Source organism: Alosa sapidissima, chromosome 5 (assembly GCF_018492685.1).
Source record: "Alosa sapidissima isolate fAloSap1 chromosome 5, fAloSap1.pri, whole genome shotgun sequence".
Taxonomy (NCBI): domain Eukaryota; kingdom Metazoa; phylum Chordata; class Actinopteri; order Clupeiformes; family Clupeidae; genus Alosa; species Alosa sapidissima.
The window spans coordinates 37,480,541-37,506,831 of NC_055961.1; the positions used below are offsets into that span (position 1 = coordinate 37,480,541).

At 41.1% G+C, this 26,291-nt stretch overlaps 1 protein-coding gene across 1 annotated transcript in view; it reads right to left on the reverse strand.

Moving 5' to 3' along the window:
- Positions 1-26,291, reverse strand: part of LOC121708556 (sodium/calcium exchanger 2-like) — a 143,808-nt gene that overhangs the window by 91,402 nt on the left and 26,115 nt on the right. The gene's annotated exons all lie outside the window — the stretch shown is intronic.

A 26,291-nucleotide genomic window follows, 5' to 3' on the forward strand; every position in this document is an offset into this window, starting at 1 on the left:
CCTAGCTAAAAACTTGTATTGCTATTTAGGAGTACTCCTAGCTGTTAGATAAAATGCTTTGTGAATACGACCCCAGGTCCATATAGATTATTTGTCAAAATAAACCAGTAAAACAGTACAATAAAATCACACTCTATTTCTGTCATAGCTGAAACTACCAGAAGGATTTTTGATTTTCGAAAGTGTTTGCTCATCACAGCCAAACTAAATTGACGGCATAGCCACCAAACAGAAAGTTGGGTCATATCTCAGGAACACTTTCACATATCGGAACCAAACTTGGTACATAGACTCGGGACCCCATCCTGAGGATGCACTATACATTTGGCATCTTTTGACCACTAGGAGGCACTATAATCACAGGAAGTAGGCTCACATCTCAGCAACGTTTTCCAAACTGTGTATATTGACTTGGGTCCCCATCCTGAGGACACACAATATATTTGGTGACCTTTGACCACTAGGGGGTGCTAGAGTTACAGCAAGTTAGCTTATATCTTAGCACTTTTATTTATCAAAACAAAACTTGGTACAGGGACTCGGCACTCCATTGTGAGGCCGCACATATAATTTGGTGCCCTTTGACCTAGGGGTCGCTGCACATACCAAAAATGTGTTTTGGCATTTCGGATGTATGTTAATACACATAACTTTTGACCTGTACGCCTGATTTTGAAAAATGAGGCACTGTTAGAATTCTTCGATCATGCCAGGTTCATCGTAGTATATTCCACTGTCTGCTCATGTTAGTGACCGCACCAGAGCAAGCACACTTTTGCAGTTCCTCCGGAAATGCATTCTAGTTATATTTCCAAACACTTTGGCAGAACTATGACACTTATGGGAGACAATAGCCTATGTTAATCCCCATTTCATTTATGATCACCTACACCTAGACAACAATTGGGAGTAAACCCTTTGAACCTCAGGACGTATATAGCCTAATTTTGAATAGCCTATGCCAAAATTGTTTTGAGATTATGCTATTTATTCATTCACTCGATCTGCTCAAGAGTGAAGACCATCAAACTTGCAATTCAAACCATGATCATTGTGGTTTAAATTTATGCTTTCATTATTCTCCAATTTATGTAAGAAACTATTTATCTATCTTTTTTTCTCAATGTTCAATTTTATGATTTCAATTAAAATCCTGTAGATTGAGCTTGTAAATCTAACAGGAATCCTATAGTTTCCCTTACATTTCTACTACTGTTTTGGTCTACTTTCCTACCTCGTGCACGAGCAGAAGTGACGCTGACCTAATAAACAAAGGCAAGATGCAGCTAACTTCAGTTAATGGAATGGCTTCAGCCTCAAGTGAAAGTCTATGCTAGTTCAAGCCAGGCTATTTCTGTTAAGCACTGCCTTCATTAGCAAGGATGATGGAATACCTCCCTGGTCTAGTATGTTAACGTTACTTGCTGAGCCATCATGATGACTGTGAGGTAATGCTTATTCCTAATGTATGTGTGAACTCTGGCCTTCAATTTAAACTTATGACGGCTTGAAGTCAAAATCACATCGTACAAATGTTTTCCATCCAGTGTCGTCTAACATTTTTTGGATCTTGGAAGCAATTAGATAACAGGAGTCATCCCTATGTTCCCAGGGTCCTATTTTGTCCTTCAAAGTGACTGGTAGGACAGGTAAGTGTCAGACCAATCTGATTTCAGACCTTTTTTTCATCAATTTCTTAATCTTACTGTAATGTTGTTGTATTTACTGTTTTAGATAGATAGATAGATAGATAGATAGATACTTTATTGATCCACAGGAGAAATTCAAGGTCACAGTAGCATACAGACAACACAGACACACATCTGTAAATCAATTCTAAAAATAAAATATCCACATAGTGGGTGATTAATCAATCAAGATGCGCTTGCAATGACTGAGGCAGGGACTGAGCCTGTGATTCTCTGTGCATAAGGTAAGGTAAGGTGCCCTGTGTGAATGAGTGTCATGGTGATGGTGCAAATGAGTAAGTCAAACAGTCAAACAGTGCAACAGTGCAAGAATAAAGTCTATATATCTATATATATATATAACTATATTAAGGAAGGTATAAGTGTGGTCACAGTTCGGCTGTGGCATGGAGGGAGGGGTTGTGCATATGTGCTAATATACAGTAGCACGCAAACAGTGAGGCAGAAGACAGTGGTAAAAAGTGGCTAGTGGACAGACAGTTCAAGACATGGAGGTGGTGAAGAGGCAGACAGACTATGCGGAGAAGTCTATTTCTCCTCTTCCCTTAAGTGAAGCATTGAACAGTTCAATGGCCCTGGGGACGAATGACTTCCTCGGTCTGTCTGTTGTGCAAGGCAGTGAGCGAAGTCTCTAGCTGATCAGGCTCTTCTGCTTAACAACAGTGTTGTGGAGTGGATGACACTCATTGTCCAAGATGTTGATCAGTTTGTTCAGGGTCCTTTTGTCAGATATTGAAGTGATGCACTCCAGTTCAGCTCCCACTACAGAGCCAGCTTTCCTTACCAGCCTGTCAAGTCGCCCAGCATCCTTCTTCTTTGTGCTTCCTCCCCAACATACCACTGCATAGAAGAGGACGCTGGCAACAACAGACTGGTAGAATATCCTGAGGAGCTTGCTGCACACATCGAAGGACCGCAGCCTTCTCAGGAAGTACACCCTGCTCTGCCCTTTCTTGTAGAGTGCGTCAGTGTTGGCTGACCAGTCCAGTTTATTGTCTAGGTGGAGACCCAGGTACTTGTAGGTGCTTACCACCTCGACATTGACCCCATCAATGGAGACTGGTAAGCAGAGTGGGCTTAGACCTGCGGAAATCCAACACCATCTCCTTGGTCTTTGAAGTGTTGAGTTGGAGATGATTGAGTTTGCACTATTGCACAAAGTCCTCCACCAGGCTCCTGTACTCCTCCTCCTGCCCGTTCCTGATACACCCCACAATTGCAGTATCGTCAGAAAACTTCTGCATGTGGCATGAGTCAGTGTTGTAGCAGAAGTCAGATGTGTACAGGGTGAACAGGACTGGAGAGAGCACAGTTCCCTTTGGCGCTCCGGTGCTGCTGATCACAGTGTCAGAGAGTGTTTTCTTTCTCTGCATATATATATATATGTATGGTTGGTGTAGCTGTGTATGTTTTCAGCAAAGGACTCATGTTTACATCCCTATATGCCAGTGTATTATGTGACCACATTTTACTGTATACTCCATTCATTCAGGTATTCTTCAAAATCATGCCCTGAGGAAGGCCCAAAGGGCTGAAACGGATTGGTGTTTTTACTTGCTCTTAAATAAAGGGCTTTTAATAACTAAATCCTTGTCTCCATTTGTGTGCCTGAAGTCAGCCCAGCCGGCTTGTTGTTCCTACATTTTTGTAGTTTGTCAGGTAATGTTGGCCCTTTCTGCTGGATACCACCATGAGTATATCAGACCTGTGAAACACTGAACATGATGTTGAGTTTGTGTTAGATATTTTGCGCATCTAAACATACTAATCTAGCCACTTTTAGCTAGACTAGACTGAGTTGAGTAATACCAGATAATCCTGCTATCCAACATAGCATTGACACCTAACCAGCCTCTTTATCTTTAACTTCAACTGAAAAGTCAGAAACTTGTGAATTATCCCCAATTTGGTAGAGACAAAATGTTGGGCCTAACTCCATGTATGGTGAAATCATCCCTTGCAAATGATCCAGTACATCTGTTTTGATCAGCCCAAGAGGCCACAGCTCACTCCACTGCTGATGAGCAGTAATCAGTTAAGGGTTAATCTACCTGTTTTCCATTATTCAGACCTGTCGTCCTCTTTGACCAGTACTTGACCTTCCAATAATACTGGTCATTCCTCTGTCCTTTTACTATTGCCTTCATCTGTGTTCTCACAGAAGGCTTTTCTGTTAACAGCTATATTAGGTAGCTGTTGGCTCTAGTAACCAAAGCTCTGAGGTAAAAGGTTTGAAACACTTATTTTTTTACTAACCAATTTGAGATAGAACATTTACTACTGACCTTTCTCTTCAGTAACTGCAGGCATTGTGACTGGTCATCTACAGCATTGGTTTCCAAAGACTGGGTCGCGACCCACAGGTGGGTCGCAGGAGATTTTATTTGGGTCGCCAGCATAGCCTAGTGACAATTTACGTTGTGTAATAGGCCTAGCTTATAGCTTAGGAAAGTTAACAGCTTTCTTTTAGGATCTAGTTTGTTAACAGTCACGGTTTTGTCATAACTCCTTCTGTGCATTTTTGCATTTAGAATAGCTCTAAAACTAGTTGGCGAACACGTTGCAGAGGGGACGCCAGAGCGTGGATATCTCACTCGCAAAATGAAACAATATTTCTGTCGGGCGTTATTTGCCGTTTACATCGGAATTGTCCACGGTGTTATGGATCCATTTGTCAGGAGCAGCTTACTGCTGAAGAGTGACTGCGTAGCATGCCAGAATATCCCCAAACTCTTGGATGTACATTAAGTCAAGTCAAGTCAAGTCAAGTCAAGTTTATTTATATAGCACATTTCATACACAGAGGTCATTCAATGTGCTTTACATAAACAAAACCAAACAATAATAACAAATAAAAGCATAGAAGGGCAATATAGTCAAAGAATAGTTAAAAGGTAAAGATCATAATAAAAAGAAAACATAAAACACAAGGTAAAATCATTTAAAAATATAGAATAATTAGTAAGCAAAAACAAAGGCAAAAGTAGTAAAACAAAGTAATAAAAGACAAAGTAGAATAATTATCGAGGCAGATTCAGAATTTGTAACTCGGCACAGTTAGCAGAAAGCGTCTGAGAACAGTTTGGTCTTAAGTCTAGATTTAAAACTGGCTACAGTTGGGGCCTTTTTAATGTCATCCGAAAGTTGGTTCAAAAGCTGCTTCACCATGTTTAGTTCTAACTGTAGGTTTTACTAGCAGGTTTTTCACCTGGGACCTGAGAGGACGAGAAGGTGTGTACTGCTGAAGCATGTCTGACAAGTATTTAGGTCCTGCTCCATTTACTGATTTATAAACAAGCAATAGTGCTTTAAAGTCAATTCTGTGACTTACTGGAAGCCAGTGCAAGGACTTAAGAATTGGAGTAATGTGGTCAGTTCTTTTAGTTTTTGTTAGAGTCCTAGCTGCTGCATTTTGTATCACCTGAAGCTGTTTAATAGTCTTTTTAGGAAGGCCTGTGAACAGTCCATTGCAGTAATCAACCCTGCTGGAGATAAATGCATGAATGAGTTTTTTCTAAGTCATGTTTTGACATCAGCCCTCTGAGTTTGACAATATTTTTGAGGTGGTAAAAAGCTGATTTAGTTATCGCTTTCATGTGGCTGTTGAAATTTAGATCACTGTCAATTAATACGCCAAGATTTTTAACAGTATCCTTTGCCTTCAACCCTTTTGTGTCAAGGAGAGTGGCAACCCTAAGTCTTTCCTCATTTTTACCAAATATAATTACTTCAGTTTTTTCTTTGTTCAGCTGAAGAAAATTTTGAGACATCCAGGTGTTGATTTGTTCTATACACTGACACATAGATTCAAGAGGACCATAGTTGTTTGGTGATAGAGCTAAGTAAATTTGTGTGTCATCTGCATAGCTATGATATGAAATCAAATTATTTTGAATGATTTGTCCAAGTAGGAGCATATAGAGGTTGAATAATAGTGGCCCCAAGATCGACCCCTGGGGAACACCACAGGTCAAGGACGTTGGTGTTGAGGTACAGTTTCCGATGGCAACAAAGAAGCCTCTTTTCTTGTAGATATGATTGTAGCCAGCTGATAACTATGCCTGTAAATCCAACCCAGTGTTCTAGTCTGTGTAGTAAAATATTGTGATCAACAGTGTCAAATGCTGCACTAAGGTCCAGCAGCACTAGGACTGATGTTTTACCTGAATCTGTGTTGAGGCGTATGTCATTGGAAACTTTAATGAGAGCTGTTTCAGTGTTGTGATTTGCCCGAAAACCAGACTGAAAGTAATCAAAATACCCATTTGATGTTAGGAAGGTGGTTAGTTGATTAAAGACTACTTTTTCAATAATTTTGCCAATAAAAGGTAGATTGGATATGGGCCTGTAATTGTTTAGCATGGAGGCATCCAGGTTATTCTTCTTGAGAAGTGGCTTTACAACAGCTGTTTTCAGTGACTTAGGAAAAGTGCCAGACAGCAGTGATACATTTACAATTTGAAGGACATCCGCCGCTATGAGGTAAAAAACAGTTTTGAAGAAATTGGTAGGCAGAGTGTCTAAGACACATGTGGAAGGGCTGAGATTCTGTACCGTTTTTTCAAGTGTTTTGTAGTCTATCAAGCTGAACTCTGACATCAAGTTTAGTGGGGATAAAACGGATCTTTTTGGTAGGCTAGTCATTTCCAACTTCCCAAGCTGATGGTGCTCAAAATGCAACACAACCGTGTTCAAAGCAGGATGAGGACAACCTAAGGTTGTGTGTGTGTACAAAACTGAGCTAGAACATGAACTGAACATATTTAACATTGTCTCATGAGTGTAATTGAGATTGCAGAATTGTGGAAAAACTGAGGAGTCAGTGCATCACCAAACCCTAGTAGTGGGCCAGACCAGGCGCTAGATATCTATCCAACCACTTAGATATGGCACTGTAGAATGGTTATAGAAAAGTTTGAGAACCTGTGGCCTAAAACATCGACATTTTGGGAAATATTGGTGCATGGTTGCATGTTAGATCTGAAGTGAAATGGGTTGCGATTTTAAAAAAAATGGGTCCCCAGAAAAAAAGTTTGGGAAACACTGATCTACAGAATTCAGTGGACTCACAGTGAGTCACTAACTTGTCTCTTAGCATCAAATAATCTCAAAATATATATTGTAACCTCTACAGCCTGATCCAGGTCCTCTGGGCAACTGTGACAAACAAAAAGGTAGTATCACATTTCTGTCTCTCTGTCATGCATGTCCTGTTACATGGGTCCTGTTCTAATAGGGCTGCAAGGAGATACAATGAGCAGAAATAGTGAGAAGCAAGCTTGGGGTTTAGTGCCACAGTTCAATATGATGACTAAAACAGGAAGGGGATTTTCTAGGGTGTTGTTTGCTGAACACAACTGTATTGCCAAACAGGCCCGCAACACTGAGAGGGATCATTTTTGTATGTTGTGTCTGCAGTACTGTGTGTTGTGATTATTCTGTGTGATTATTCTGAGTGAGGAGCCCTCCTCCCCCTTTTCAAAGTCTCCCTCTGGAGTAGCAATCTGTAATGAGCCACTGCTAAAGGAGTTGATTACAATGACTTCTTGTAGCCTAACATTTCACAGCAACATTCTTTTTTGAACACGGAAGTTCAAAAACATGCAGTACCTCGAATGTCCACCAGGGGAGGCCCAATAATGAGTCATAGACCCCATTTTAAAATGTCCAAATGGATATCATCATCAACAACCATTGTTTATTCAGGGGAAATTGACTGAGCATTAAGCTCCTTTACAGCAATGCCTTGAGTACAAACAAAGTCAAACAAAAACAAGGTGCTGGACGGAGCACCGTGACTCGCCAGAGTACCCAGGGATGTAGTGGAGGCTATAGAGTTTATCCACCTTTTATTAGAGTTTATCCATCTATCAAAAGATCACCAATTGCAACTTTTAACATTCAAAAATCACACTGTATTATCCATTCACAATACAGTCATCAACACTCTAGGAACCATTTAATATCACTGGTATTATTATAAACATTGGACGATAACCTCCACCATCATCAAACATATTTTGAATGCCCTTTTTAAAAATCTGATACCGCATGGCACAGTCCACCTCACCGAGATCACAAAATTCATAGTTTATCGACCTCTTATTTTACCATTACATCCCTGAGCGTATCCGTAACCCGTAATCCGCACATTCAAATCCCTGTTAGGGCAGCTAGCTAGCATGACCGCTCAGCAACGGGTTGGTATCATAGACTGTATAAAAAAGGTCGGTATTAGATCCCACAGAGGCTAGACACCACCACTGTATTCAAGTCCCGAGTGATCTCTCAGACACTGAAGGGGCAGCTCTGAATCATAGCAGCCGGACTTCAGGAAGGCAGAAACCGAAGCGGTACACACAGTTCATGGTCCAATGCAGTCCAGTCAAGACCCCTCACCCCAATGGCCCTTTTCCACTATGAGGAAAACCCTGGTGTCTGGGGTAAAGCCTTGGGGCTGTATTTTGGGTTCCAGCGCATGGTGTAAAGCTCGTTATTCACCCGCGCAAAGCTTAATTCGGTATTTTGCACGTTTATTTTTTAAACATTGCGACAGGGGTGTGGCAATTAACAACCTAGGGAGGGGCCTGGTGCGTTGTCTAAAAATCGTTATCATACACCACCTAAACCTGGTCAGAAGTCAATGGCGAGTTGTTCATATGCTATTTTAAGAGCGCATGTCAACAGTCATATTGGCAGGTGCACGCACCATCCTTCTATCATTCATGAACGCACACCAGCGCACGTCCATGCAAAGCATTACAAATTGCACGATTACAATGGGAAACATAATTAGAATAAAGATATTACGAAATACTGTACATATCATGATGAGTAGTTATTCACCATCATTTGCAAATTGGTAATGACGGTTAAAAGTGGTTAGGGGAGAGGCGAGAGACACGTATGGAGCACAGCTGAAGACGCACTGTCACGAGTAATAAGCAACTCCTCTGCAGGATAAATGTTGTTTTATTCAGTCATTTGAGCAATAGGGTAAGTGTTGCTTTCCAGCCTATGTTTTCGATGGTAACCCATTGTCAGTCAATAGTGAAAGTAACTGCATTGCATATAACTGTCTTGTCGTTGACTGACACCTTGGTGAAGTTAGTTTCACTTTGCCAATGAGTTAAAAAAATAAACGAGTGCAAATGCGTGAAGGCTATGCTAGGTTTTAGTAAAGCATGGTTTAAGAATGACTATTCCATTCGGTCTCGCAAGCAGCCTCCTTCAAATGCGCTGTTGAATGCCAAAATACCGATGCATTTATTTGACATATCGCACTTAATGCGCCGTTAAAGGGAATGAAAGATGTCATTGGGGGCCAAACTGCGAAGCTGCGAGGCAACCCATAGTGATTCTATGTGTTCTTATTATTGGGGGCCAAGCAGCGAAGCTGCGAGGCAACCCATAGTGATTCTACGTATTCTTCTTCTTATTATTATAACGAAACGCTCATTTGCCATTGAACCATACAGTAAAAAGTTGAGAAATTTGGCACATTGATTCGTTACAGGCATATGTTTAATTTCAGAAAGTTTGATGTCTGCACCTGGAGTGCTCTAGCGCCACCAACATTTAAAATGTTGTATTACATCTATGCACTTACCGTACACCACATTTTGAACATTAAGGTATATTTGGAATCCTTGGATGAGACCGAACTCGACGCACTCCATGACGTCAATTTCATCGACGTCGATGTCATCAAAAACACTTAAAAGGCATCAAAGTTCACAAAGTTTGTCCGATTTTCACGAAACTTGACGCAGATGATCTTCAGACCATGACTCACAAATGCATTGCTTTTTGGAGCCATATTCAAAACCCATCACCCGTCATGACCAATCAAGTTTGGAGGTGAAGCCGCCAAACAGGAAGTGAAGTGATCTCAGCAAGGCTTTCGCATATCAACACCAAACTCAGTACAGGGTCTCAGGATCCAATTAGGAGGAGGCTCATTAAATTTGATGACTTTTGACCTATAGGTGGCGCTATAATTAGCAAAATTACGTTTTAGCCTGTAACGGGTCATGTGTTTGGAAATGAAAGCATATTAGTAATATCTGTTAATACCTTGAGAGGTCCTTAAACCGCCACATGCCAACATGTGACGTCAACATAAATGATCCAACCGCCATATTGGATGTCATGAAAAACACTTAAAAGGCATCAAAGGTCACAAAGTTTATCCGATTTTCACGAAACTTGACGCAGATGATCTTCAGACCATGACTCACAAATGCATTGCTTTTTGGATCCATATTCAAAACCCATCACCCGTCATGACCAATCAAGTTTGGAGGTGAAGCCGCCAAACAGGAAGTGAAGTGATCTCAGCTAGACTTTCGTGTATCAACACCAAACTCAGTACATGGTCTCAGGACCCAATTAGGAAGAAGCTCAATAAATTTGATGACCTTTGACCACTAGGTGGCGCTATTATCACAGGAAGTGGGCTCATATTTCAGCAATGCTTTCACGTATTGAAACCAAACTTAGTATATGGACTTGGGACCTCATCCTGAGGACACAAAATAAATTTGGTGACCTTCAACCACTAGGGCGGCGCTAGAGTAACAGAAGATTAGGTCATATCTCAGCAATGCTTTCACATGTCAAAACCAATCTTGGTTCATGGACTCAGGACCAAATCCTAAGGACACACAAAAAATTTAGCAACCTTTGACCACTAGGGCGATTGACGTCAATTTCCGCCATGTTGGATCTTCCGCCATATTGTATTTAATCAAAAACACTTAACCCTTTAGGCGCCAGAGGTTTTTTTCCGAAACGATCAATTTTGACATCTTCATTTCAAAAGGCTATATCTTAAAAGTGATAAGAGATAGAGACTTTCTGCAAATTAGAGAAATATTAAGGATGACCCAAAGTTTATGTAGAGATTAAATGTTTATATCTAATTTGCATATTATGACGTCATATGGTGGCGGCCATCTTGGATTATAGAATTTTCATGAAAAGTCGCATGTTTGAATGATAAAATGCACCACTTCTTTCCCCCCAAAATGTCCCTCACCTTCTGTATGCTATATTGCACAATACTGAATGCTCAGGTAAATAGTAAGTAGTGAACAAACTGTGTAAATCATTACTAATAAATGGCCGAAACAAACCAAATGCATGTAGCGGTAGACTGGCCTTTTGCTGTAGAGATTTTCCATTTACTACATACAGTAGGCACTCTGATTCCATGTATGGGGCACATATAGATTATTCAGATGACACACAAACACAAGTAGACAAGACCTGTTTAGTTCAAAAGCTCTTTTGCCACGGCAAGGCACAGATCAGGAGTGAGATGACGAGACAAGACAAGAGACAATGTTAATATTTTTTTTCTTTTTGTTGTTTTTGTTGATGTTTTTTTTCTTAGCTGACAAAGACACACACATCACAAGGACATGAACACACAAAAAGGAACACATAGTGTATGTCCTAAATGATCAGGGAAATAGATAGCAAATCAACAGTGTAAATCATTACTAATAAATGGCTGACATTTTTTTTTTTATGTAGCAGGCCTTTTGCTGTAGAGATAATGACTCCCTATCCCTATCCATACAGGGCCGGCATTCCCATCATCTTGTGATAGACTATGCATGACCTAATGTGTGTGTGTGTGTGTGTGGGAGAGGGAGAGGGAGAGAGCGTGTCACCACCTCCACCATGCGAGCAGCATGGCCAGATCTGCCTCGCGCGCGCCGAGTGGAGAGAATTTGCGCAGCTCGGACTAGGCCTCCTGTCATTCTCATTGCGACTCCCCACACTGCCACTACGTTTCCCCCTAACTCTCCTATGAGCACTTCGACCTCGTCTAACATACCCAGTCGCATTAGACAAAGGCTCCACCACGTTACTGTCGCCGCGATTGTGGAGAGGCAAAAAACAGAAGCTAGCGCTATTAGGCTACCTCCAGCCTTGTTCGCCACACCACTAACACCCTGCTAACTTCCCGATGAACACTCCGAACCCGTGAAACATTATTCCCACCAGTGACATTGGGCAAACGATTCAACGTTTGTGCTTGGTGTAAGCTAAACTATGGAGTAAACTCTCACTTTGTCCAGCTGCATCATTGAAGGCAGGGACGCATCTGAAGCCTCACTAAACGAATCACCGTCATTTCCTGAAGGCAGATATTCCCCTTCAGAATCAGGGTCCGCGAATAGAAGACCCAACACTTCATTTCAGGTAAACTTTTTTGATGCCATTAGACGATAATCTAATGCAAATACTCGCTAACGTTGACAATATCGCTCTGACTAAGTGGCTCACACGCACACTAGCTCCGGTATTGCACGCACTGATACAATGCGCTGTAGCTCAAAAGTTTTGTTTAAACCATGACCTTTTTCGGACTCGGGGATGACGTATGACATGTCTGCCACCTAGTGGAGTGGATGTCGAACGAAATATGACACCCTATTTGACTAAATCGGCCGTTTTATTCAGTACCGCATCTTGTCGAGTAAACTCGACAGTGGCGCCTAGAGGGTTAAAAGGCATCAAAGGTCACAAAGTTTGTCCGATTTTCACGAAACTTGACGCAGATGATCTTCAGACCATGACTCATAAATGCATTGCTTTTAGGAGCCATATTCAAAACCCGTCGCCCGTCACGACCAATCAAGTTTGGCGACGAAGCAAGGCTTTCGCGTATCAACACCAATCTCAGTACATAGTCTCAGGACCCAATTAGGAGGAGGCTCAATATATTTGATGACTTTTGACCTATAGGCCGACACATGCCAACATGTGACGTCAACATAATTGATTCAACTGCCATATTGGATTTCACCAAAAACATTTAAAAGGCATCAAAGGTCACAAAGTTTCTCTGATTTTCACGAAACTTGACGCAGATGATCGTCAGACCATGACTCATAAACGCATTGCTTTTTGGAGACATATTCCAAACCGGTTGCCTGTGACGACCAAACAGGAAGTGAAGTGATCTCAGCAAGGCTTTTCGCATATCAACACCAAACTCAGTACAGGGTCTCAGGACCCAATTAGGAGGAGGCTCAATAAATTTGATGACTTTTGACCTATAGGTGGCGCTATAATCACAGGAAGTGGGCTCATATTTCAGCAATGCTTTCACATATTGAAACCAAACTTAGTATATGGACTTGGGACCTCATCCTGAGGACAGACAATAATTTTAGCAACCTTTGACAACTAGGGGTGCTATAATTTGCAACACTTTCTCGTATCAACACCAAACTTGGTATGTGGACTCGTGACTACAACCGGACTACGCACAATACATTTGGTGAGGTTTGAGGTATGCATATGTGTGGGGGGTTATTGGGGTGTGTGGGAGAGTTGGTTTATCTGTGTATATGTGTGTGTATGGGACAGGGGGTTAATTGGGTGTTTGTATAATGTAACAACATTGGGTTGCCATGACAACTCCTTCTCAACTGCTTGGCCCTCACATTGCTGCTTGCAGCTATATTTTCACTAAGTTTCATGTCAAGTGCTCTAGCACCCCCAATGTGTCAGATTTTGCATTACATCTATGCGCTTAAAGTTTCAACCATACAAATTGAGGTATACTTGGAATCCTTGGATGAGACCGAACTCAACGCACCCCATGACGTCAATTTTCGCCACGTTGGATCTTCCGCCATATTGGATTTAATCAAAAACACTTAAAAGGAATCAAAGGTCATAAAGTTTGTCCGATTTTGACGAAACTTCGTCAAGACCATGACTCACAAACGCATTGCTTTTTGAAGCCATATTCAAAACCTGTCGCCTGTCACGACCAATCAAGTTTGGCAGGAAGTGAAGTAATATTTCAGTAAAGCTTTAATGTATCAAAACCAAACTCAGTACATGGGCTCAAGACCCAATAAGGAGGAGGCTCAATAAATTTGATGACTTTTGACCTATAGGTGGCGCTATAATGAGCAAAATTACATTTTGGCCTGTAACAGGTAATGTGTTTGAAATTAAAACTTGCTATTGGTGTCTGTTAATGTTAATGTTTATGCACTAGTGGTGTCTGTGTGAGATCCTTAGGCCGACAGATGTGAATTTGTGATGTCAACGTAACTGATCCGGCTGCCATATTGGATTTAATCAAAAACACCTAAACGTTTTCAAAGGTCACAAAGTTTATCCGATTTTCACGAAACTTGACGCAGATGATCGTCAGACCATGACTCATAAACGCATTCCTTTTTGGAGCCATATTCAAAACCTGTCGCCCGTTACGACCAATCAAGTTTGGCGGCAAAGCCGCCAAATAGGAAGTGAAGTGATATCTCAGCAAGGCTTTCGTGTATCAACACCAAACTCAGTACATGGTCTCAGGACCCAATTAGGAGAAGGCTCAAGAAATTTGGTGCATTTTGACCACTGTGTGGCGCTATAATCACAGGAAGTATAGTCATATTTCAGCAACGCTTTGACATATAAAAACCAAAGTCTGTACATGGGGTCAGGACCCAATAAGGATGAGGCTCAATAAATGTAATGACCTTTGACCACTAGGGGGGTGCTATAATCACAGGAAGTGGGCTCATATTTAAGCAATGCTTTCACGTATCGAAACCAAACTTAGTATATGGACTCAGGACCACATCCTAAGGAGACACAATAATTTTAGCAACCTTTGACCACTAGGGGTGCTATAATTTGCAACACTTTCTCGTATCGACACCAAACTTGGTACATGGACTCGGGACCACATCCTGAAGACGCTCAATATATTTAGTGACCTTTGACCACTAAAGGCGCTATAATTATCAACACTTTCTCGTATCAACACCAATTTTGGTATGTGGACTCGTGACCACAACCTGAGGACGCATAATCAATTTGGTGATGTTTGAGGTATGCGTATGTGTGTGGGGCTATTTGGGGTGTGTGGGAAAGGAGGTTTATCCATGTATATGTGTGTGTGGGACGGGGGGGTTAATTGGGTGTGTGTATAATGTAACAACATTGGGTTGCCATGACAACTCCTGCTCATCTGCTTGGCCCCCACATTGCTGCTTGCAGCTATATTTTTCATTGGTTTAAATGATGTTACACCCCAAATACACCCATATGACTGATTAAAAAACCTAGGAACACCTTGTTGCGCCATGCGCTCCACGTTTGATAACGAAACCCCTCCCAATGTGACGATGCACTTTAGAATGTCATGATAGGGCCCAATGATTAAAAGGTTGTAATCATCTCGAAGTGTGACAAACGTGCTTGGACAAAGACCCATGGTTATCTTGCTGCCACGTACAGTATGGAGGATGGTAAGAGAGGCAAAAAATTCTATAAGAACCACTGTTGGAGAGTTACAGACAAAGGTATCATCTTGGGGTCACCAAGTCCCCAAAAAATCTTCAAAAGTGACCTCACTGCTAATAGATTATTTGGAGGGCATGCCAGGTAAAAGCCTATCCAGTCATTTCATTACCAATGTAAACAGCAGGAGTTACTGAATGGTACAGTGACTTTGTCTGGCAGTGTGGTCTATAGGCCTTTATCACGGCAGCCGAAGTAGGAAGTGAACAGCCCTGTTCCAGTGTGAGCACAGGTGTTTCTAATTAAGTGTCAGATTTGGCCACAGTTACTTCAACCAGAGGCCTCGTTAATGTTTTTAGGAACACCTGTGGTTTGCCTGCCAACAGGAAAGTGAACAGCCCTGCTTCAGCTGCCGTGATAAAGGCCTATTGTGAGATGAAATGAAAATTGCGTTCTTTGGCTAGGCACACTTTAGGTGTATTTGGCATACATAGAAGAATGACTATACTGAAAATAACCCCATGCCTAATGAGAATTATGGTGGAGGGGCTGTGCTATTGTGGGGCTGTTTTTATTCCCAAAGGCCTTGGGAACCTAATTAAGGTGCATGGTATCATGAACACCAAGAAAAACCTGAACATTTTCGTCCAGATCAAAACAAATATGATTTGCTAAACACAAAATCAAGCTTTGGACATTGCCATATCAGTCCCCTGATCTAAACTCCATAGAAAAGCAGTGGGGTGAGTCAAAGAGGAGAATGCACAAGTGTGGAACTAGGAATCTAGACGATCTGGGGAGATTTTGTAAAGACGAACGGTCTTAAATCCCTTGCTTTGTATTCTCCAACTTTATGGGGTGGAATCATACCGGTTTTTAGTCAACTTTAGCAGAGGTGCCAAAAATTCTGGAGGGTACTGTATTTCAGGGGTCGGCAACCCACGGCCCTTTAGCCACTCTCTGTTGGCTCCCTGGTTTGTTTAAAAATATATAAATTAATGAAATATGTTTTACAATTTCTTAAAACATATATAAGATGATTTCTTTTTGTACACCAGTGTTAAGCTTTAATATACTTATGTTGTAAACTTGTGAAAATATGTAGCTGTAGCCTACGCATGTAAAATGTGTAAAAAACATATCTTTAATGCATCAGGCTATGTAACTTCTTTGCGTCCCTTTAACTCTGCCGTGGCTGGAGTGGACAAACAAGTGATGGTGTCAAACTCCCTAAAAGTCATGGAGAAGGCTAAAACAGATCAATTTAATAGCCTAATCAATTAATGAATGTTTGCCTTCACCTCTGCGACTGAATCATCGGTGGGGTGTCTGATCTGCAGCAAGATATTGCTGATCCTAAATTGCAAAGATTTTTTTTTATATGCTAAAATGGCGATGTATGGCAATGACATATTGTCATACAGGAAATATGTCATAAATTGTCCATGCATTGCTTGACATGGCTCAAATTTCACAGGTTATTGAAAATTAAAGTAATGATATTCACATGCTCATAATGCATATTTGGCATAGTGCCACCATCTGGCAACTGAAAGAATGGCTATTACACTAATGACATGCTCAGATTTGATGAACTTTTCCTCGGCAATTCATGAGATTCATGTCAAATTAGCATACATGATGTCAAGCTGTTGCTGATGTTAGTGAAGATATTTTGAAATGTGTCAAAATTGTAATGCAATGAATTAAAATATCACGCATATATGCATGTATGTTGAATTCAATGGTTCCTATAGACAAAAACTCATAAACTCAAAACTTTGGCACACACATCATCCCTTACAGTCTCTACTCAGGGACAAAGCAGCCTACTGGCCTACTGGTTAGCGCTTCGGTGCCCCGACCAGTAGGCACGGCTGAAGTGCCCTTGAGCAAGGCACCTGACCCCTCACTGCTCCCCGAGCACCGCTGTTGTTGCGGGCAGCTCACTGCGCCGGGATTAGTGTGTGCTTCACCTCACTGTGTGTTCACTGTGTGCTGAGTGTGTTTCACTAATTCACGGATTGGGATAAATGCAGAGACCAAATTTCCCTCACAGGATCAAAAGAGTATATACACTTATACTTACACACATTACTTGATGATGAAGTTGTCTCTGACTGTAGGGCCACCGTCACCCCCCCCCCCCCCCCCCCCCCCCCCTTTTTTTTCAGAGGACAACTTTATTATGACCGCCGCTAGCGAAGCGGTCATATAGGGATTGTCGAAGTTTTTTTTTTTTGTTTTTTTTCCCCCGTCATCTACTTCCTGAATTTTTGGTCAACGATACCCGGGACACCGAACCACCGGGGCACATGAAATTTGGTGGGTATGTAGCCCCACTAGATATCTACCTGAACCGTGGCACCGAGTATGAAGAAATTTTTATGGTATGTTGGTCTCAAGGGCCCACATCAACCTAGCCCATAATCACTCATTTGTCCCCGGTAAAAAATTAAAATGCAATATCATCCTGCTTTAATCACCCCTCTCTTCAGTTAAGATGTTCAGAACTGCACCAAATTTTATGTGTATGATTAACCTGACATTCTCTGGGGGTATGCCAAGTTTCGTAGAATTTAATCCATGGGGGGGGTCTAAAAAAATTAAGTTATGTGTACATTTAGTGACTGTACACTCATTGGCCTGTAGATGGTGGTGCACACATATACACACGCACACACACACACAGGCACGTACATCAGTATAGGCAATTACAACGGGCGATACATAATTACAAATTCAGCAGGATTAAAGGAAAACCAAATATTCATCATAATAATTTGGCTGCATTTCCAGTATTGGCGTCACGTAGTCGTAATTTTGCTGGAAGTTAATCTAAAGTGGGTTGGAAAGACACTACGCTTCCTACAATGACAAGAATGTAGTTTACCGCAGAGAACGTCTAATAAGGGTAGGATGATTTCTGCATGACATGTAACTCCCATTTCTTCTTGAAGCCGAAATGAATCTGAGAATGTTTATCGGACATGCTTGGTTTTTACTGCAGGTAGGCTACGTTAATCTTAAGTTATATTAATAGCCTAGAGTAGGTAAAATAATGTTACCGTTAGCATTGGTTGAGTGATGGAGGCCAATTTGATTATTGATGTATTTGTAGAAAACCATGCGGTTATAGGCTACCAAGAAAATTGATAACAGCACTAATTGCATCTTTCGACTGTCATCTCATCATTTGAGACCAACCTAGGCTACTAACAGGAGCTAAGTGAGTTAGCCACAACATGTTCGCTACGTGATGGTTTTCTAATGGAAAATATATAGGCTACCTGAAAGATAACCTGTCTATGATGCATCCTAAACACCTGGCTGGGACATTTAGCTCAAAGTCTCAAAAAGCATCTGAGTCAACGTTCATTCCCAAACACCCATATAGGCTACTTCAATCCACTATTTTCAAAGGTGATTCAAGTAAGGAAGAGCATGGCTCAAAGTAAAGTAACTAGGACTGAAACTACAGAAATTCGTCAAAGTGAATAATTTGTGTCAACTCGCCGCAATGTATATTTATTAACGCACCCGTGATCTACATCTCAATTTAAACCAAATGTTTTAGAGCGCACGTTGAGAGATGTATCCAGGGCAGGGCTGTACCTGGGCAGTTCCAGCGTTATGGATGTGACAATTGGACTCATATTGGTAAACAAAATGCCTTAGAGTGGGGGCAAAATTAGTATCAGTGAATTAATTTGCATAACTTTTAATGCAACCTCTGTCCTCTGAATACTGAGAAATCCTCAAATTTCATATAATCAATTTCATCCTAAGAATACAAGGCATTTTATCAGCGTTATGGATGTGACATGAAATGGACACACTTTTGTGAGAGATTACAGGTTTTCTACAAACTGTGAATTTTGAAGGAAACTGCCGAAACTATGATATATGTACCATGAAGGAGACTTGAATGAACACAAAAAGTGTGTTTTTGAAACTATGCGTCATTTTCGTAATGCATTATGTAGGAAAAACTGGCGTTATGGATGTGACGGTTTCACGTTATGGATGTGACGTGTCTGAACCAGTCCTCGACAAACTACATAAAACACATAATTAAGTAGTGAATTTTGATATGAAACAATTGAAATAGTAATCATGAAAAACTAGTGATGAAATTATTGCTTCCTCAGTGGACAACAAGTCAGGACAACAAGTCATTTAAAATATAAAAAAGAAATGAATTCTTTTCTTTTACAGTCATCAATTTTGGTCAGTGATTCCCGGGTTACTGAAACAGCAGGGAACATGAAACTTGGTGGCCACTCCTCTAAATAACTAGCCCTACCTGAACCGTTGCACCCAAGATGACAAAATATTTATGGTATGTTAGTCTCAAGAGCCCGCATGAACCTAACCCATACCCACTCATTTGTGATTTGCACACATAAAGTACATGCACGCGCAAGTGCACACACGCACATGCACACACATCCACATGCGCACACACACACACACACACACGCACGCAGTCGCACACATACAGACAGGCAAGCACACACACACACACATAAACACATACAGACAGGCAAGCACACACAGACACACATGCACAAACACCCACCCACATGAATGCAGATACATAAACACACACACACAGGCACGCATACGCATGTGGGCATGCAAACACACACGCACACACACACACACATAAACACGCAAACACAGGCACGCATGCACACACACAGACACACACACACACAGACACACACACACACACACTCTTATAAACAAAAGCAAACTCACATATGCACACACTCATTTACATGCACATGAGTTGCAGGAGTAGGAGATGGAGACAAATTGACAAGCGTGATTTATTTTTGTGAATATTTTTTATATTTTGAGAATATTTTGTACCGCTATGCGGTACATCTAGTTTATTGCTGCCCTTACTCATGTTACTCTGTGGGTATTAGCTACAGAGGAACTGACACTTCAAATGCTGTCATATCGCGTCACATTTAAAATTAAACTGTGTTAAGCAGACGTGAACGGCAGGCTGAACAGATCTGCAACAGAAGGAGGTTGCTATGTTAACTCCAGCTGCAAAGTCAGCCATCTTCACCAGCTAACACGATAATCCAGTTACTGTACAACATTAGTATGACAGTTACAGGAAGATAATCGCTCAGATTTTCGTGATTAGGCCACTTGAAAATAGGCTATGGCTAGGCTAATCACTGGAGGTATTTTAATATTATGTTTGTTTTGCTAATGGTTAGGCAAGGCCTCCCTGTGGTTTTGATCAACCTAATAATCTTTGAAATGTCAGTTGTAAACACTAAGTTGAAATGCGTTGAAACTGACATGCCACCAGAATAGACGTTTTATCGGCTTTGAAGTATAATAAAGTCCCCAGTCTTGTAAATTCACATTATGTAACATCCATAACGTCACATCCATAACGCACCATTAAAGGTTTTAAAAGTAAGAAAGGGGCACAATTTGGTCATCACACTTTACATTGATATAAATCAACTTTGCACAGACACTATGGACATTGTCGCATCAACACTGTATGTGTAGCATAAACTTTTCCTATAAAACGTTATGGATGTGACATGGCCATGGAACTTGCTGACTTAAAAACAAAAGCCATTACAAATGTAAGGAGTTGTACTCTTAAAGGCAAGCTGAGCATAGACATTACTCTACCATTCCCTTGTCAATCTGGAATTTGTCAAATGACACAATTTGTTTGAACTTTGGGTCCATTTATCCACTTTTGAAATATGTATAATATTACCATGTAAAAAATGTTGTTTCTGTATGGTTGCACACCATATTTATGATGTAAATAGAGTGTCATTCTCCATCAAATTCAATCAGATCAGTTACAAACAATAAAATATAGACCTAAATGAAGATTTTAACAACAGTTCTATTTGCGTATGCACAACTTTTTTTTTCCATGGTAAGGATGACCTTTGCATGGAATTGCCAACCTACACATATTTGTTGCACGTGCTACAGAAATCATTCTTTGCGATGGATGATTTAGTACCAACGTTACACCGGTCTGATACAGTTTTGCCTATGGCTATACCGTGAGACTGAGACGTTTTTTGTTTGTTCGAAGTGCGTGTTTAGGGTGTGAGAGGGGAGTCGATGTCCTGATTCCAGCTTGGTAGTAGTAGTCTATGCGATTAAAAAACACGTGTGTGTAAAGTATCCAAACAATGATAACGCTTTCATTATGGCTGCTTTAGCCACAGACCTTGAGCTACTGTACAGTGGGTTGGGTTCCATTTAGAAGTGTCGCTTTCCGTGATTCACACAGCTGCGTGAAATGTATTACTACTGATATGCAAAACTATTAACTTTTCGCCAAGAGGTGGCAGCTTAAGTCCGCTTGATACTGTAAGCCATTGGTTCCCAAAGGAGATTTTATTTGGGTCGCCAGCATAGCCTAGTGACAATTTATGTTGTATAATAGGCCTAGCATAGGGCCTACCTTATATAGCCTATAGTTTGTTAACAGTCACGGTTTTGTCATAACTCCCTCTATGCATTTTTGCATTTAGAATAGCTCTGAAACCGGGGGCGAACACGTCGCAGGGGGGGGCGCCAGTGCGTGGATATCTCAATCGCAAAATTAAACAATATTTCTATCGGGCGCCTACCATGGACTAGGCTGGGTGAGCCTGATATGCCGGCGATTCCTTTTCGATTTCTTAAAAGATTGAGCTTGGTCTGGCGAAAGCCAGACAAACCATGGACCTCATAGTTGCAAAATGCAAGGGAACATTATTCAGCATATTATTTGCACAAACAATAACGGACAGTAGTTCAAGTTCAACTTGGCCCGTTAAAATGTGTATGAACAGTCTAGCAACGCATTTCATGAAGGCCCTTTTGGACATGTCAGATATTTGCACCACTGGGTAAAACGGCATTTTGTTTTGGACTACTAGTATTTAATTTGTGCATTGACAATAAAGCTGAATATCATATGAACTAGATGACTAAACTAGAAGAAAAAACATTCACAAAAATCCATGACATGACCTCTCTTCTTGATAGCTGTTGAAAACTGCATGGAACTGACAGGGATTGTTTTGTTTAATAATAAATAAATAAATACATTATACCTTCTGCTTTTCCCAAATACAATGTAGCCTACAGGTGTACCTTTCATCAGACCAGTTGCAATGGATGGACTGTGATGAACTGCCCTACTTGTGATTGTTTAGATATTTTAAAGTTTGTATAACAATGCTACAAATTTTTTGGCAAGTGCTACAAATCTATTCACCTTTGCAGCGCCAGTAGGCTACTTTGTGTGCGGCCCGCAAACACACACTCCAAACAAGCATACACAAAAGTTTCAAGAGTGGGGGATGAAGTAGAAGATGGAGACAAATTCATTAATATGATTTATTTTCGCAGAATGGATGTACAGGACTGAGTGGCGGTCATATTTTGTACCGCTATGCGGTACATCTAGTTTTTATTCTATTTTAATTATATAAACGTTGACTGAAGCCATTCCCTAACCCATTCAGCCGAAATGTGCAAAGGGCAAAAGTAATGTCAAACAGACAATATAGAGGACAGACAGACAAACAGACCGATGGACAATCAGACATACACAAACAGGCAAAGTGCCGAAGTGTTTTTTGGTCGTTGTTTTTGAAAAAAAGGGGGCCAGTGTGGGGGCCAGGGGGCGTCAGTTGTTTTTCAGCTGTGCAGGGGCGCAGGAGATATTTTTAAAGTGAGGGGGACCAAATGATGAGCAAAAACCCAGACAGTGAAAAATCCAGCTTCCAGATATCGGACCACCACTTCTGAATTGTCAAAACGTTTTGATTTAGGCTAAATAATTTCCACATCTGACATTATTATGCATTCGCATGCAATATGCCAACTGACATATGGGGGAATTTATTGACTATTGCATTACACATTGGCTGGGGATGTATAAAATATATGTCAACTTACATGTTCGCCCTCTGAAAAAAATATGTTATGCTTTTATTTCTAGATTCATTTTGATTTTCCTTGTTGTGCCCCAAACTTCAAAGAACTCCTCACATCTGTGACAGTTCTGTGACTATTAGACAGGATACACTGTATCCTGTACAGAGCTACCTTTTCTGTCTATGAGGAATGTATGCACCAAGGTAACTGAAGTAAATGTCTTGTCAATGATGTCTGAAATAACTGTTTTAGAACTTAAATATGAAAACAAATTAAATTACATTAGCCAGCGGCAAGCGGCAGCGGCAAACGCAACACTCAGACCATAATAAGTTTTATCTGGTTCCTAAGCAACACAAACGGTTTGTCAATTGAACACTCTCGCGTTGCGCTTTCAACGTTGAACCAAGTTCAACGCTCAGCTTGTTCAACGCTAGCGTTACGCCGGCGTTGCCACCGTTCCGCTGCCGAACCATATAGAACAAGACAGCGTTTGGGCAGCCATGGCCTACTGGTTAGCACTTGGGACTTGTAACTGGAAGGTTGCCTGTTCAAACCCCGACCAGTAGGCACGGCTGAAGTGCCCTTGAGCAAGGCACCTAACCCCTCACTGCTCCCCGAGCGCCGCTGTTGATGCAGGCAGCTCACTGCGCCGGGATTAGTGTGTGCTTCACCTCACTGTGTGTACACTGTGTGCTGTGTGTGTTTCACTAATTCACGGATTGGGATAAATGCAGAGACCAAATTTCCCTCACGGGATCAAAAGAGTATACTTATACTATACTATACTTATACTAGAACAATAGGAAACCTGCCGCTTGCCGCTGGCTAATGTGATCCCTGCCTAAGAGTTACTCATCTTGTATTAGTGAAAACGAGTTGATAAGCAGTAGGCTAGTTGATTTGGTTATTAAAACATAACAGCTAAAGTCGATGAGTAGGATATGGTCTACATAAGCAGGTAGGCCTAGCCTGGTTTAGTTTATGACATACCTGTCAACACTCCCGTTTTTCCCGGGTTTCTCCCGTATTTCATGGTCATCTCCCAGCACCCTCCCGTTTTGTTATTTCTCCCGGAAAACTCCCGTAATTTGCATGGCCATCAAACTTCACTTTAAAATCATTGATCCATTCAGGTTGCCAGATTGTGTATGAAATACACCCTACACATACACGATCACTTAGTTTCAATTTCAACCGTTTTGTCATAGGCTAAAACCTGGCCACCCAAAACCCAAATAAGGAAGCGGGTGCCAACCTGTCTATGGTGCCAACTCCGCAGCCTGAGTCTCGTCGTAAGCAAGCGGGCTAGTTGAATGGCCTACTCTAGAACTAGATGTTGTGAAATTGTTGGGAATTTAATTGATTAACACATTACATACACTGTTATTGAGTGTTGTTGATACACTGAACTTGTGCCCTCGGAACCAAATCTGACAGCAAGCAGCTTTGGAGTTTTGGAAGTAGACTGCAGGCAGGCAGCTGGTGGATACATAACTGGCATGCGTAATGGTAAGGTAAAAGCAACGACCGAAATGCAGTGTTAAAACACGTGTATGAAACGTATTAAATATGCAAACACAGATCCGGTATAAACACTGCCCCCCCCCCCCCCCCCCCCCCCCGAAAAAAAATCTCCCGTTTTTGGAAAGCTAAATGTTGACAGGTATGGTTTATGATGGTTGTTAGTAGACAAACTGATCAAACATTTCAGATACTGTTACTAGCAGAGTGAAAGTGAAATTGTGGCGTGGTTAGCAGTGCTGTTAATGAGAAGTTTTATGTAGCCTATAGTATTTAGCCTAGCGTATTATACCTGACGAGCCAGACCCACAATCAAGATGTAGGGTCTGGGGACTCACCGTTCGCAGTGCTCAGTCCGAGGGGCGGGATAATCGTTTGTCTTTCAAATTCCCTCTGCACGCAATAGGATAGCGCTACAACTCATGAGTCCCATGCGTTTTCCCACCAGCGGAGCTAGTTGGCTTGTTCAAACTTTTGCCAACTTTAAAAAAGCTTAACTTAGCCAACAGCAACATCCATCTTCTTTGTTTTCAAGTAGCAGGGAATTCACGCTGAACCGTTGCAACTCTGCCATCAATTATTATGTTAAACCCGCCTACCAACTCTATACACAATGTGATTGGCCTTATCGAAGCTTAATTTTTCCAGCTCGCAACAGGAACTGAAATGATAGCCTATTCATATCAAATTCATGTTTTCGTGTTTCAGCAGCACTGTTTCACATCCCTAACCGATATACAGTTGTTCAGCTACTGGAATACCCGACTAATAATTTGTAAGAAACAAAATAACAAATAATCATGTAGGCTACAGCTGTTACCTACTTTGCCCCTTCCTGTTTGGTGTTGGAGAAAGGTCACTATTGTTTTTCATATTATTATATTGTTTTCGTGTTCCAGCTTTGCTGGTCACTCTCTCAGATGCAACCAAGAACAACACTGTTTAACTAAGAATCAACAACCCTCCAAAATGAATGGAACTTGTAAGGTAATGGCTCACTTACATTTCACATGCTTGACTGATGGTTCAAAGTCTGATCTTAAGAAAACATCCTTCACCACAACTTCTTCTGTTGTTGGATGCGAGAACTAACAGAATCCAAGGGGTTATGGATCAATGGTGACAGACTGTATATTTTTTCTTTTATTGAACACGTGTTTCAAGTGTTTTGACCAAATCAAAAACAAAAATCATAAAGGCTTTCTCTCAAACTGTTATCCACTTACCAAGTAGCCTAGTCCTTAGAATCAGATGTCGATGCTGTCCTGAAAATGTTGAAATTCTACAGATAGGCTAGTGCAATTAGGTGTGTAGCCTACATGTCACTGAAATACAATGCTGCTGTAAAAAAGGCAGATCAGATCAACTTGAATATATTTAGAGATAAGGACCACAGGGAAAGGAACATACTTCATATAGTGATAATGTTGCATTGATAACAAAGGGCATGTCCAATGTAACATGAATTCTAGACTGTCTTTCAGCAAGTGACCACCCATAGGGCCTACCATCCCCTTGTGGCTTGTGACATACAACATGACATACAAAATATTGTATGTTTTTTGTCTCTCTAGAGATAACCCATGAATAGCCTAAATGAATAGCCCATGAATATCCTAAACAATGGTTGACACCCTTAGCCAAATGTAGGCTATGAACAAAATGTAACCAGAGCCTTTTCCCATTTATATTCAACTCCTTTAAGTTAATCAGAGTGTCTATGAACTTTCAAGCAGTAATCCATGACTTCCTGTTTTACTAAGCTGTGGAAATAAAATAACACAGAGGTCAAATGCCCTTGTCATTTTTTAACATGGGAAAGACAAGAGAATGCAA